Source organism: Typopeltis vanoorti, chromosome 25 (genome assembly GCF_054136105.1).
Source record: "Typopeltis vanoorti isolate ZY-2024b chromosome 25, IOZ_Tvanoo_1.0, whole genome shotgun sequence".
NCBI classification, from domain to species: domain Eukaryota; kingdom Metazoa; phylum Arthropoda; class Arachnida; order Uropygi; family Thelyphonidae; genus Typopeltis; species Typopeltis vanoorti.
Window position 1 is genome coordinate 65,857,471 of NC_143573.1, and position 16,219 is coordinate 65,873,689.

Here is a 16,219-nt window from a genome sequence, read left to right on the forward strand (position 1 = left end):
CAGAAGAAGAAGTAATGATCATTGCACGTGCTACTTCTAACCTAACTTATAATTTAACAAAAACACGGCACACTTGTAAATGCTAACTATCATATTACATTCGCATTACGATCAGGCGTCAAAAGGTTTCACTATTGCAAATTTTATATGCTCCGTTATTGGGATCTTCGGCGGATCTCCAAGCAAAGGCTATGGTGAACTTGAGAATCGGTTCAATGCGAAGTGGACTTCTGGTTGAGTTATTACGTCCTCGAGATAAGCAGTGGGTGTCAGTGGGGAGTGAGCGATCTGGGGGAAGGAACAAGAGGTACTGGTCACATTAGAAGTGTTCCGTGATGTCAGTGACCAAGCCGTGTATTTTTAAAAATGGAAGTATTCATGAATAATCATTTCTTTCAACATTCGGGAAAGGGAACACTGCTGTTTATGACCGATCATAAAAACTGCCTGCAAGCCGATTATAACAAATGGCGGCGTATCCTCTGTTCTCAAAACTGAACGAAATAACGTCTATGTTGCAAATGTTAGTGACCAATCAGCAAGGAAGTATAAAGAAAATTTTTCCACTGAAACTGAAGATCAAAGTAGTCTGTATCCGGTTCTAAAATCTAATAGTACTGAATACTTTCTTCGCAAGTTCGTATTGTAGGGTGAAAGTTTCGAAACCGTAGTGCCGTGATTTTTTAAAAGTAATAGGCCTGCAGATTTAAATTTTAATATGAATAAGAGACAAGGGACTTTGTTTAATTTTGGTGTTAAGAAATCTCTTATTGAAGGTGTTTGTGACGCAACAGATAGTGATTCATCCACCTCCAGCCTACAAAGCGATCTCTAAGATGTACAAAAGGACGGGAAACTACCAGCATACAGGAGAAAAAGTTTGCATTCACTCGTAAGTACTTATAATAATATTATAAAGTTTTGGTGATCAGAATGGGAAATGTCAATGAAAATCAGCACAAATTAATTTAATGATGTTGGCCTGAGGAAACTACAATATGCTACAAGATTTCATCAGCCCAGTGATTGCTAACTGATTTAAATGTTATTCTATATTTGTCAACATGTCACACCGTATACATAAGTGTACTAATACTCTTTATGATTATGGCATAATTAGTTATTAATACATTATAAAATAACCGAGGTGTTCCGTGAAATCAGGATTTGTGAAGTGTTCCGTCGTAGGAGCACTTCATTGGACTAATAGGAAACGCTGCAGTAGACTATCACGCGCATCTGGCACCTTTAAAGTTTATTTATGCACACAACATCCGTTTCGATTACTTATTTCACCGAGTCTAGTTTTTCAAAGTTTATATTGTATGCATACGTACGTTTAATACACAAATGAGAATCCCTTGCTTCTTTAATCAAACTTTATTTTGACTTAATCCTAGTTGTCATGTAATACTTTCTATCTATCTATCTAAAAAAGTACATTTCATGTATTTTAATACCACACGATGGAGGTCAAAGAACGTAATTTTCACTAAACTTTTAAAAAAATAAGAATTAAATATTTTGCGAGCGAGAAGGTATAAAACTAAACATGAACCTGTAAAGGAGGGACATTAATTTTAATAAACGCACTGCATTAACTGAAATAAATGCGAATCGCTTTGTAAGCAGCGATCATATTTTGAATACTCGATGTTCTATAAGAGACGTTTAATTAATCCCTACGTAAAAGAGCGATAAATTAAGTTTTCCTGTTAGCATTCGGAAACTCGCTTCGAAAGGTAATTACTTGTAAAGAAAAATGCATTCACGGTTCGCTGATATAAAATTAAAGTTTCGGCCAGTTTTAATAAAAGAATGTTGTGAACACACGATAAACCATCCACGGTCTTAAATATGCTTGCACGTAACGCTAGAAAAGATATTAAAACACTGGTAAGAGTATACTGATCAATATAGTCCTAAGACGTTTATTGCGCATTCTTTATGTCCGGACGCAAGACGGCGTCTTAAAAATATTGTTTCTGCTGCCTTTTTCTCGTTTATAAAAATGAGAAAAAATGACTTTAAAGCAACTGATATAGCCACAAGCAAGAACATATCTTAAACCTTTTAACTCCCATATTTCATCAAATCATAATATTTTTTTTTCTTTTAGGATATATAAGAAGACATGTCAGAGGTTCGGAAGAAATTCGAAGACACAACTTTGTGCGAGACTTTAGAGGACTGTGCCCAAGCATACCCGACAGTTTCTAGATAGATGGCGAAGTTGAAAACTGGGCATTCCTAAGACAATAGATGTCTCCAAGTCAGAAAGACCTTCCATAGCAATCACATCAAAATACATCGATGCATGCATGCCATGATCCGTGATAATAGACACATATCAGCCAAAAACATTGCAAACACTGGGGATACCGAGGATACGAGTTGGGATCATTATTCACCAACATCTGGACATGCAGAAGCTCTCCGCGAAGTGGATCCAATCCCCAAATGTTTGAATGCCAACTAAAAGAAAGAACGTGTGCTGTCATCTCAAGAGACCTACTCACACTGCTCATGAAACCCAATAGACAATGCACAACTTGGGCTTTCAACGTCTGCCTCGACCATACTACTCGCCAGACCTGGCGAATGATGAAGCCAATGATGAAGTCATATCTACAGTTGCAGACTGGTTTGTTCAACAAGGAAAAGATTTTTATCTCAGAGGATTGCAAATATGCAGTAGCGTTGTAACAAGTGTATAACACTTCGTGGGGAATATGCACATATAAAAACGAAGCTAATAATATAATATAATATAAATTATTTAAAACATATTTTTCCCTTCCTGTTTTACGCGCACGCGTAGACCGACACCGTGCCATGCAGGCTTTTGAAACCAGATCCAACGGAATAAGGTGGTTAATCATTCGCGTTCTCTTATGGTTGTATATTGCGTGTATTCTTATAGTCGGTATGCCTGTTTGACGGAATGAAAACTTCGAGTTTCTGGGAGAAACAACAACGCTTTCGCTGTATGAGCGTAGTGAACACCTTGAAAGAATGCACGAATAAAATTTTCTTCGCATCTTAGACAGGGTTTGAACTCAAATTGTCTCAACCAAAGGTCTCGTTGATACTGCTCTCTGTATCTTTTCGTAGTCGAAAGCGGCAACCTTCATCAGTGTTGTGTCAACTGTTTATGACATTTCTTTCATTAGAAGCCGAGTTACAGTGCCAAGAGTGATGGTGTGCTTTGACGAACGGTCGGAAAATGAGTTTCAAACAGAGCTGCGATTGACTTTTGTGTTAAACTTGGAAAACGTTTTACTAAAATGCATCAAATGCTTCAAAAAGCATACGGTGATGAATGCTTATCCCCCCCCCACTCAAGTTTACGAGTGGTTTAAGCGATTTCAAAGCGGTCGTGAGACGCTTGACGACGAAAAGTCGGGCCGTCCAAAAACTGGACTGAGCGAAGTTAACATCCAAAAAGTGCGTGATTTCATCAAAGAAACTCCGAAATCGTCCGTGAGATTGATTGAAGATGAATTGAGGATTCCAAGATCAGCTGTGCACAACATTTTGACCGAGAGTTTGGGCCTTCGTAAATTGAATTCGCGATTTGTTCCCCACAAGTTGACCGACGACCAAAAACTTTATCGAATTGAACACTGCAAGGACCTCATTAAAACCGCTCGTAAGGACTGAAACGTCCTTGAAACAATCGTTACTGGTGACGAAACGTAGTGTTTTGAGTATGAGCCCGAGACAAAGCGCCAGTGCTGAGTGGAGACCACCAGAAGAGGGCATCCGAAAAAAAGTCGCTTGGAGAAGTCAAAAGTAAAGACAATGCTGATTTGTTTCTACGATTCCAATGGCATTATCCACAAAGAATTCGTTCCGCCTGGTCAAACGGTCAATGGTGAGTTTTATCTAGAAGTTTTAAAGCTACTAATAGCGAGAATTTGTCGCGTACGGCATGAATATCGTGACGACCGACCGTTCGTCAAAACACACAGTCACTCTTGGCATTATAACTCCTTCTAATGAAAAAAATGTCATAACAGTTGACACAACACTGATGAAGGTTGCCGCTTTCGACAACAAAAAGATTCAACAGGTGACGCCACTAGCTTCTATTTTCGAAAAGTTCGGTTTCTTTTTGGACAGAGGGTGTAGCATCATCTGAAAGTACTGGGAAAAGCTAATAACAGTGAAACCTAGATAGAATTAACAGACAGTACGGAGACTACTCCTTAGGGAAAAGAATTCTTTTAAGATTCTTTCCCTACGGATTTCTCTCCAGGATAAAAATAGTCATATTAATCGTTTTAAAAGATGTCTGCTCTAAATAAAATTTCAATATTTCTGCGTTTCATAATTTGCCGCTGGAAGCAGTTCCCTATTCGTATATAGACCACTATCGAAGGGGGAAAAATTGCTTTGTCAATTCATTTTTAATCTGCTTATTCTGTATTCGGAGTTGACTTTCGATCAAAGCGAGTTAATTTTTTTAGTGAAATACAAATCTTTCATGAAATGATCATCTGATTCTGTTAGTAACTCTATATTCTAAAGGTTGAAAAAAAGAGGAAAAAAATCAGATCAACAAGGCTAATCAAGAAACTTAAATCAGGATTGGTTATTCTGTAGTCACACGTGTTTACAAAACAAGCAACTGTTCTATACTTCTTTTATTTTCTTTCTTTTTTTTTTTAGTCTCTCTCTCTCTCTCTCCCCCTCCCCTGGAAGGTTGTAAATCTATTTGGTAGCTTTTATAGTAGCTGGTGGGCCAAACGTTAGATAATTCAGCAATCCTACTCAGATAACACAAACATAGAATACTTTTCAGATATCCAATTTCAGATGTAATCTAAACATTCGTCGTAAACACAAACACACTAAGTTAGCTATAAATAGGGAATCAGAAAAACAATCTCTGATGCTGAACCGTATCAAATGCGAATACTGACAATGTTTTAAAGACTGCAACAGTTGATACCAGGATGGGCGAATCATCTGAGTAATTCACTTGTATGCGGTTTAGATTATGGAGAGCATTCAGATAGGCTATTGGAACAAAGGTTCTTCGCACAGGAAATTGAGCGTATTCTGGAGACAAACAAAAGCGAAAAGAAATCTCGCACAGAGAAGAGGTAACAGGCTGGGATAATTGGTTGCTATCCTTGATGTTTTATTGTGCTTTGCTCACGGATAATCAATAGTTCTTAACTAGATAGAGGGATCACTTCTCCGAAGTATTCTGAAGTCTAATACACAATAATTAGATTTCCAAATAGGATTAAAATTAATTAAAAGAAACACACGTACCACAGTGAAAATTATTTAATTGTAAATATTTCATCCTAAGTATCTTAGGACATCATCAGTACAGTAGTTTTAAGCAATAATAGGAATAACACACAGTTAGGGCGCATGATTACAATAGAATCTCATTAAACGTGCGTAACGTGTTACAGAAGTAAAAAAAAAAAATAATTATTATTATTATTATTATTTAACACAAATTTGTATGACAATTTCCCATACTTGAGGAATAGTAAGAGCGTCGTTGCGGTTTAAGTTTGGTCTGTGTAGTAGGGCTTCAGATCTTTCTTTGTATAAACGTTCATGTTTATATAAAGATTTATGTAAAATTTTAGACTTTTCCCAATGGATCCGATGGTTTGGATTTTCAATTCCGTGTTGAGAGAGGCCAGATTTCTGCGGTTTAAAAAGACGAATGTGGTCTTGATGTTCCGAGATGCGTTTCTGAACAGATCTACCTGTCTGTCCAAAGAAAGACAATTTGCATGAGCATGGAATCTCATAAACGCTAGGAAACATCAAAGGTGAGAGTTTGTCCTTAGGAGAAGATAACAAGTTGTAAATTTGGTTGATAGGTTTGTAAGTAGTGGCAAAACTGTATTTCTTCATAATTTTAGAAAGACGTTCGGAGATGCCTTTGACGTAAGGTATGGGAATCCTATGGACTTCTTCCTGTCTAGTTTGATGTGTGGAAAAGTGACTACTGATGATTTTTTGAGTTGTTTTGGGATTATATCCATTTAGGATGGCTGTATTTTTGATTACTTCTAATTCTTGGTTTAAAGATTCTTCAGAGGAGCAGAATTTTTGTGCTCTGGAAACTAGTGATTTAATAATGCCAGATTTCTGAGATGGATGATGAGCAGAAGAATTGTGAATGTAGCGACCTGAGAATGTAGATTTGAGAAAGACAGACGTGGCGATGGAACCGTCTTCTTTTCTTTGGATGTGTAAATCCAAAAAGGAGATACCCTGTGGAGATTCTTTTTCTAACGTAAAGTTGATGCGATGATGAAGAAGGTTAATTTTATCTAGAAGCAGTTGTAATTCATGTTCGGAATGATCCCAGATTGCAAATACGTCGTCGACATATCTTAACCAATTTTTTTTTCTTTTGGTTTGGGTTCAAAAGTGAATATTTTTTCCTCAAGGTGTTCTAGAAACAAGTTTGCTAGGTTTGGTGATAAAGGATTTTTTTTTGTACTACTGTAGCACGTTATGCACGTTTAATGGGATTCTATTGTAATCATGCGCCCTAACTGTATGTTATTCCTATTATTGTTTTCAACTACTATACTGATGATGTCCTAAGATACTTGGGATGAAATATTTACAATTAAATCATTTTCACTGTGGTTAATACGTGTGTTTCTTTTAATTATGATCGCACCACAGGTTTCGTTATTAAAAAAAAAAATAGGATTAAGTATCTGGATCAAACGCTAGAAACACAAAACATCATTTAAGAATTTTTAATAAAGATAACATAGTAATGCAAATGCATAGAATAAGGGGGGGGGTGTTTTTCAAAATTCCATTTGGCTTAATTAAGATTTCTCACTTTTTTACTCTAATTATTCAATACGAGGCTATATTTACGATTTTTAAGTGGTTAGGAAGCAAGTACCGAAACTATGGCAGTAATTCTGCATGCTATATTGTTTTCGTTAATATCTGATTTGTATTTATGAAAAAAAGAGAGCCAAAAGGCTTCACTTCGGCGATGCAAATTTATTCAAATTAAGTGGATATTGACAAACTACAAGAGTTTCGTGCCGAATATAAAAGCTATAAAAGATTCGGCTGATCCAAGCGTAAGCAAACCCATTGACGAGACCTAAACAAAGGTCGAAACCGGTCTGGGTAGTAAAAATTACCCTTCCCCCATAATGTATAACTTCATCCATGTTCGCTAGGACATGTGTTTTACATTATGGGAAATACTAAGGATAGTGATCAGAGCTTAAACCATCTTTACTACGAATTGTCCCTGTCATGAAAGGTTTGCTTATGCTTGGATCCGCAGAAACTTTTATAGTTTCTATATATTCTGCACGAATCTCTTGTAGTTTCTCCATTCGGCTTTGAAATAATGTTGGATTCAATATCCACTTCATTTGAATGATTTGTATTTATTATGATACGAGTCGACTGTTGCAAACAGCAATGGCGAGCAATTTTGTCTGTTTCCAAATCAACAATAATGGCTGTTCTCACGTGACTCCATTCTGCTATTAAGCGACACACGAAGCGTGAAATTGACTCAGAAATCTAATTAAGTTAAGTGAGGCTTGGTGACTACAATCATTAACGTTGGTGTACATACATTTTCATTAACATTACGAGAAAACAGTGAGAGAGAGAGGAACGAATTTGTCGCACAACTGGAACATTTCCTTTTGGTCGTACGTAATACAACCAAAACATTAACCTTTTATTTTTAATGCCGCTTCTGTATAACTAGAACGTATTTTTAACAAACCATATATATATATATATATATATATATATATATATATATATATATATTTTCGCTTAGGACAAAAATAAAGTCATGAAATAAAATTTCACGTACTGTACTTGTAAAGCTGAAAATGCATTTCACTGATTTTTAGGGTGAGGTTAGTTTGAAGAGGACCAAAGGCCCAAGGGGATGTTTTTATTTTTTTGTAACTGTTTGACATATTTGCCAGTTAGCTAGTTTTGTTGGTTAATTTTGTATGTTTAGTACTATTTCTCGTGAATACAAGGTTATCAGTGCATACTTTTTTTTTCTTTAATGAAAAGGCATTGACAGCAAAAACTAATGAATTAGCAAAGAGGTTGCTTCTAACGTATGTTTTGGATATCGGAAAATGTTACAGCATGATCTTCATCGTTTGACTAATGCGTCTATCGACTCATTAACATAAATTATTCAGTCGTAGAGAAATGTTTGAAGAATTTATGAGGGATGACAAGCCCACAGCGGGAAAATCTTTAAATATAAAGTACTAAATTTGTTTTGTAAGATAACCCTCCATAAAGTTAGACACTTTAGTAAATCCATATAATTCTAACAAAGATCGGAAATTCAAGCCACGTGTAAAGTCATCTGTCTGAGAATACCAAAAAATCGATGTCGACTTTCAAAGCATCCTATGTAGGTCACGAAAAGTTTTCTTATAAATGAGACAAGGTAACTTTGGCGTCATATTAAAGCTGCTTCCTAACTTCAAAAAGAAAGAAAGAGTGGGAGAGAAAGAATAAATAAAAAAAAAACGATGTTGTACCTTAACAATCATTCTGAAGTCACCTACGTCCCATGTATCTTTAACTCTACTGGATGATGCATGGAATAAAAGAAACAGAGAAGGAACAACTAGCATAGCAACACGACATCTAGACAAATATCAAGCATTGAGATTTATACATCATCTTTGGGGAAAAACGTGAAGCACTTGACATTTTACCAACTGTAAAACCTTCGCTTCACAGGAGACCATCTGAAGCGAGGGCAGAATCATGTCTGGGGCCACTTATTTATGATTCACAATGAAATGCAAACATCCGCCAAGGAAAACGACGAAAAAAAAAAAAAACTCAAGAAAGACAAGCCAAGATAAGTCAGTAAGAAAAATGCCAACTCTCTCTTTCAAGCGTGCTAAGAAATTTTGAGCACGCGGCAAAATATTCAGCAGCGCGTGCCGTTGTAAATCTGTCACCATGGCTACCGGAAAGAATTCCAAACGGATGGTAGCAAAGGAATATAAATATATATGTGGCTAAAGATCTATTGCGGGGAAATGCAAAATGCATTCTGTCAAAGATGAATTTGATTTCTTCAAAAGGACGCTGAAAAGTTTTTTTTTTTTTTTTTCTTAATCCTGTTTCTGAGAAAGAGATGGATTAAAGTCGTTACTTCCTTCACATTGCATCTAAAAGACCAATAATGCTATTTTTTTTTTTTTAAAAAAGAAAGTGCTTTATGGATTCACTTGAAAATGTAGAAAGCATCTATACTAAATAATGACTGTTGTGATATACATTTGTACAGATTTTATAACAGGAATTATGGGAGTAAATGTTTTATAGAAGGCGCTGATGTGCAATGATGTCAGAATTTCTTTTTATGCAGTGAAAATCAGTAATATTGATTTTCACTGCTTTTCATTGATTAACAGTAATTTTTCAGCAAGCTCACTTTAAGTGAAACCAATTTAAATAAAATCAAATAGAAAGTTGGGAAAATTCATATTAAAAAAATAAATGCGTTTTACATTTTGGGATGCTGAAGCAACTGATGTGCAATCAACAGTCTCTATATTTCAATTATGAAGATACTCTTAGTGGGGGGAGGTATAAAAATTAAAATATTGTAACCAGATGTCACGTATACCATAAAAATCAAACCCAATAAAATAATAAAAAAAACACTGCACTTTGAACTCGTATGGATAAGGGAGTATTGAGTAGGTTTTGTTTTAAAGGGGTTCGCCCTATATTAATGATTTTTCTTTTATAAAATTTCTAACAGTACTAATCATGCATAGAAATGTCATGATAATCTTTTTAAGCAGTTCCTGGCACTACTTATTTAACTTTATTTTTCTGATATTATAAAAAAAGGTTCACAAGAAGGGCTCACATTCTACAAGTGAACAATTTCAAATTTATAAATCTTCTTCACATCCTCAACTCTTTCTTGACTTCGTCATCTTTGAAAAAAAATTACATAAAATAAATCTTCTTCACATCCTCAACTCTTTCTTGACTTCGTCATCTTTGAAAAAAAATTACATAAAAAAAGCGATGTCCTCTCAAATACTTCTTCAGCTTCGAAAGACATGAAGGTCAGATGGAACGAAATCTTTGCTGCATTAAGGCGGCCCAACAAAAGAAAACCAGGGAGATGGATTTATTAGGTCGTTTGTGAGCTTGTGTGAAACCATGTGCAGGAAGGGAAAAAACTGCATAATCTCCCATGATGAATCCACACTTTCAATTTTTGCACTTTATTTTTCACGGTATCGCTTCTAGTTAATGATAGTGTCAGCATTCATGAATTCTGAATGCACTGAGCTACTCGGATCACAAAAAGCAGTGAGCGTTACGGTCCCCTACAGCTAAACAACCAACATTGATAATTCTACACACCGGTATCCGCAAGCAACTTTCATTCACCAATGAATCAGACGATGGAAAGTTATCAGTTAGAAAATCAATGAATGCACGCCTTTCATCTACATGGACATATTTCCATCTGCACCATTTTCACTGTCATAATTCAGAGACCTCTAGTGAGAGAACTCTGAACAACAAAATGCCAGAGATTGTCAAGTATAATTTAGGCTGCTGCGAGCATATCTCCAGTTCTTTCAATGTTGGAAACGGTGGATAAAGTCTGTTATTTCGCTGGAAATTCATTAGGAAAATAAGAGCGTCATTAGCACTTCGTGATTCACTCTGTAATACATTTAAAAAAAAGGAAAAACTTTGTCAAAAATAAGAATGGAAATCCTATATGTTATAGTCAAAAAGAAGAGACTCTTTGCTTTTTAAACTGGGAAATGGAAACCTCGATGGAAGTCATCAGTGCTTGACATCATAATATACTAAGACAAACAAGACATGTATCTTATGTTAACCAAGTTAACAAAACAAAAGAGGTCATTATCTTCTTCTTTGAGTGCCATCTCCTATCAGGTCAGCGACCACCTTGGCAATTTTTGAGCTATCCTCAGCCACTCTGAGCAGTCTCTCAGAGCTCATGCCAGTCCACTGTCTGATGTTTGCCAGCCAAGATTTTCTTCATCTTCCTTGTCCTCTTCTTCCATTTATCTTCCCTTTTATAATCAATGGAAGTATCTTATATTTTTCCTTATGAAGTAGGTAACCAAGACATGCAGTTATCCTTCTTTTAACTTTTAACAATTATAACTTTTATTTCCATTTCTGGAAATGAAAGTTAGAATTAAGTTACAGCACTTTCCCATTTAAAGAAAGCGATGAATTAAGAATTGGTTTCTTGTATGACCATGAATTTAGATTTGGTAATATTTATTTTTAATCCCATTTTTTCACTCTTCATTCACTAGTTCCAGAAGATTTTGAAGATCCTGAATATTGTCAGCCAGGAGAGCTGTGTCATCAGCATATCGGATGTTACTGATGATTTCACCATTTACATTAATCCCTTCCTCTCTTCCTTTTAAGATTTTTTGAAATATGGCTTCTGAGTAGATGTTAAAAAGAAGAGGTGACAGCACACATCCTTGCCTTACTCCTCATTTGATGTTAATGGAGTCTGTAATAATATTATCAACTTGTACAGATTCTTTTGGTTCCAATATAACTTTTCAATGATCCTGATGTCTTTACCATCTAATCCAATTCTTTTTAATAGTGCAATCATTTCAGCATGTTGGACTTTGTCCAATGGTTTTTGTTTTTGTTTTGAGAATTTGTTTATCATGGAGCAAAGTAGAAACGATAAAGTAAAGTAATAATAATAAACGATATAATTAAGTTGTTCTAAATGAATAACAAATAAAACGGAAGACAAATATTAATTTACAACAAGACACTAAGAAGGAAAATGTAATTGCCAGAGCTGGCACACAAACGACGCCTTATCTTACATTGTTTTTCTCCAAGTTAAAATCTTATCTAAGCTGAATTTAAAACTGGATAATATCACCTCTAAATAAAAACTTTATAACCAAGTAAAATGTCAATCTATCAACCTACTAATAAGAATTCAGATAATTATTTTGAACTATTTGTTACAAAAATCCACACTCAAAAAAAGGGCTTTGGGGAAATAGTACTGAATTACAAATCCTCCCTTTCGTCTTCGTTTAAATAAAACGGTAGTCTTAGAGCGCCACCTATTTCAGCCATAAAACTTAACGTCTTCAAACCCGAAAGCGGTACTATTAATGCAAAACACACACAGCATCTTAACAAACCATCTGCATACACGGTCACACAAAGAATCATCCGCCAATATTCAATTGATCTATTTTATAGCGAGGGGACTCAACTATCCCCACGTATATCCACTGAATGTAGTTCCTAAGGCAGCTCCATATCAGTATTCACTACAAGACCCGTAGTAAGATTTCATCCTCGTGTAACCTCCCTCCCCCCTCACCGTCATATTCCCGGACGGAAGCTATAAGACCATGTGGCGGAAGAAATGGAAATGCCTACAAAAGGACAAGTCTAGTCCGCATAACACCGAGAGCGCCACTGGCAGCAAAGGACATTACGTTCGCAGAATCATTTATGTGCAGCTTTGTCCAATTCTCGGTGACCACATTTTTTCCTCACTTTAATGCCTGTAGCTTATTCCTTTGTGTTCCATCCATATGTTATGGTCGCTTATCACGTAAGCTTTTCTTCGCTACGAAACGACAAGGCTTTATTTTCTTCGGCGGCATTTCCATTTCTTTTTCTTTCAACTTGAAAGATGTTAGCACGATACAAGATGGTGTCCCCTAATGGGAATTTTCCCGTTTCTCTCCATCCTGGGTCGTTCGTTTCTTAAATATGAGGTGGTGGAAAGTACGAGACTTCTAAACATTAAAATTATAATAAAAGCTTTCCGTGCTGAGCTGTCGTAAACTGAAATACGGCTTGCGGAACAGCAGTATAATACCGTGAAGAGTTCAATAAATAAACATACGTGACTAAATTTAGATTTCTGTCCTTTATATTCTGATGACATGCTTCCATTACTCAGGCTATTGTGTGAAGCTTTCGTCATGAATCCTTGTCTTTATATAATATTATCATTCGTAAAAATGGCAATTTTTTATTCACTTTTGTTTCTCCATTTATAATTCATTGAACACAATACAAAGTTATTCTTCTGTTTACAAAAGTACAGAAGACTGTACACTACAACACATGCCACCCTGTGAACCCGTCTCTTCAAACGTTTAATGCCTGCAGCTTTGCATGAAGTGTAGTCAAAAGCCATTTATGTGATAACTCACAGTAAGCCGTTTGCTTTATTCATCTGATGTTGAGGTTCAACTAGCGCCTCCTAGTGAATTTATCAATTTTTATGTCCATTCGTCTGTTAATAAATATTTTTTCGTTTATATCAATTCAACGTATGAAAGATCACAGCAGTCATAAGCAGCACATCAGCGTTCTGGTGTCGTGTGGTTTATTTATGTTTAAATTAAACATAATTTAATACAGATATTAGTATTAATAGGGAGATAATGACGCAATGTGGTTTCTAGTTGCCTTCCTTGCCGTACTATATCCTATGACTGTGGCCTGTGTGTCCACGAGCTGGTTTGCCTTCTTGCGGGATGAAAAACTCTAGATAAACTGGGGGGGGGGGGGAATTTCTGCTGTTCACGCCCAAGACCGGCTAACTTGGCTATGGCTGAGGAAGATCCTTAAGCTCCTTACGTCGTCGACGGGAATCGAACCTAGGACACTCCTTCCCCAGGCATATGGTTGCGAAGCGCAAAGCCACTGGGCTAACCGCGCGGGACAATTTAATATAATAAATAAAATAATGTAACATAATAAAGCATTATTAAAAAATGTTTTATAAGTTAGTGTAATATGTTTGTTACTTGCTCAGGTTTGTTTTTATGGATGATAAACTGCCAACATCTGTATGAGCCTAGTTAGCTCACTTTCAGTTGAAAACTCCTCCTTAAAGATGTTAGAAGGGCTTTTGGTGGAATTGACACATCAATTTATGAAGCGATAAATTTTTATCGCTTTCCTGAGATTTGTCGTAAATTTCAAAATTTTCTACGAAGGTGACATTTTAAGCTTGATGATTGTCATTCTGTCATCTACTAAAATATCAAGACATCGTACTATGAAGTAGATCGAAATCACCCAATGACTAAAAAAATTGAAAATTAATCGCATTTTTGCGATTTGCTCTTCTAGTACTTGACATTCCGCCAGCTTCAAGCTTTACACTTTAAAAAACACGCGCATGCGTGAAACAACCAATAATGTAACACTTATGAGAATCTTTTGAAATAAAGTAATCACCACTGTACGAAGTCAGTCGTGATAGATAGGGCAAGGGAAAATAGCATAAATCTCAAACAGTTTTCCCCTCAAGTTCAACGAAACTACTGACCAGGAATAAGGGCTTCAAATTCTTACCACATTCTCTTCTGCGCACGTAACGTTTAGCTGAAATTTCATTTTTCTTGAGAAAGGAAACACTTAACCTACTCGTCCTCAGGGGATCTTCATGTTCGAGAGCTTTTACTCTAGCAGCAATGGATGCCTTAATAGTTCTACGAAAGAAACTTATGTATTATTCTAAAGAACTTCAGTATCGTATTGTTTCTTAATGCATAAGAAACAACGTTATATATAATATCCATTATTTATACACGAAGAGAATGAAAAACGGTAAATACCCCTTCCTGAATTGTTAATGGTTAAATTCAGAAAAGCATAACCTCAGAAATGGCAAGTTAATTATTAAACAAACTTGTTGAAAAAGAAAGCATGAGCACCTACGGCCTTCCCTGGAATGATGAAAACGTAATACATTTTCCTACTTAATTGTATTACTTTACTTGACTATCTTTATTTACAATTTTAACATTTCGTTGAGTCGATGGGTTACATGAAAATTCATAGAAAAGGCAATTCACCGAAATTTTTAAAATTTCGATAATGTTATGATAAAAGTGATCCATTTAGAACAAAAACTGGACCATGCAGACAGTTTCTTGTGCCCATAACTTCTACTAATTCCACTAAGTCAGAGAGTTATTGTAATACATAATTTGGACACGTGATTTCTTTGTTGCCCCGAATATAGCTGAACTGAAAACGGTTCGACATTTTCTTGTCGTTAAATTCATCCCATAATAATTGCTGTGTTGAAGTCGCATATCACTACTAGCAACAATAATAATAATGGAGCCTGCGTAGTTCAGTCAGTATAAACGAAGCCGTTTGGTTAGAAAGATCTGGGTAGTTGGAATCCTTTTACGACGCGCATAATTTTTATCAGTCCTGCTCAGCTAAAGGTAAGTTAGCAGGCATAATACGGAGATGGCTGGGCTTTTCCTCCCAGAAGAAACAGGCAAATCAGTCCCATGAACAGACATGAAACAGTTATCGGACAAGAAAGACTGTAAGAAATCATATTGTTCTGTAATTTTTCCCTATTAAAGTAGCATTGCTATCTCACTCTGTACGGTTCAATTTTTGTTCTAAATAGATCGGTTTTCTCATAACATTTTCGATGAATTGTCTTTCAATGAATTGCCTTTTCGATGAACTCTCCGGATACCGAGTCGATGGCCTAAGTGGCCAACATCTCTGTTCACCAGCAAACAAATTGTGAGTTCGAATCCTGCTGCGAATATGGATGCTCTAGTGAATGTATCGCAAGTGATTGATGAGATTCGTCGTCCTATAAGACAACTAACTTGTTTTGGAGGTCTGAAGTGGCATACAAATTACCATGTTTGGTTCCCTGGATTATTTAACTCAGTCCACTCATGGTACTTACGTACGATACGTTTACAGCCGTTATTAACTGGGGTTGGCATTAATAGATCAACTCTCTTCATTCCTCAACCATTTTATTCATTCTCATTAACTTATCTATAAGCAATTATTATTAACTGACCACTTTAGGTACCGACTACTGCTGATTGCGTGGGTGAAAAATCAATACAGCGTAATGAATTCATATATCAAGTCAGTAGCTTGATATTTAAATATTACGCTAGAAATATTTTAATTTATCTATTTTAATTTCATGAGACAAACATTCCCTACTAGAAATCAGCACTAATTTTGAATTCTTGTGTTAAACTCTGCAGTGACCTTTTCAACGGGGGTAATGTTGGTGTTTATAGATTGTCCGACTTTAATCATCACGTACATCCTCATCGATCTCCGGCAAAGAAATGTAGCAAATGACTCGTGTGTGCAG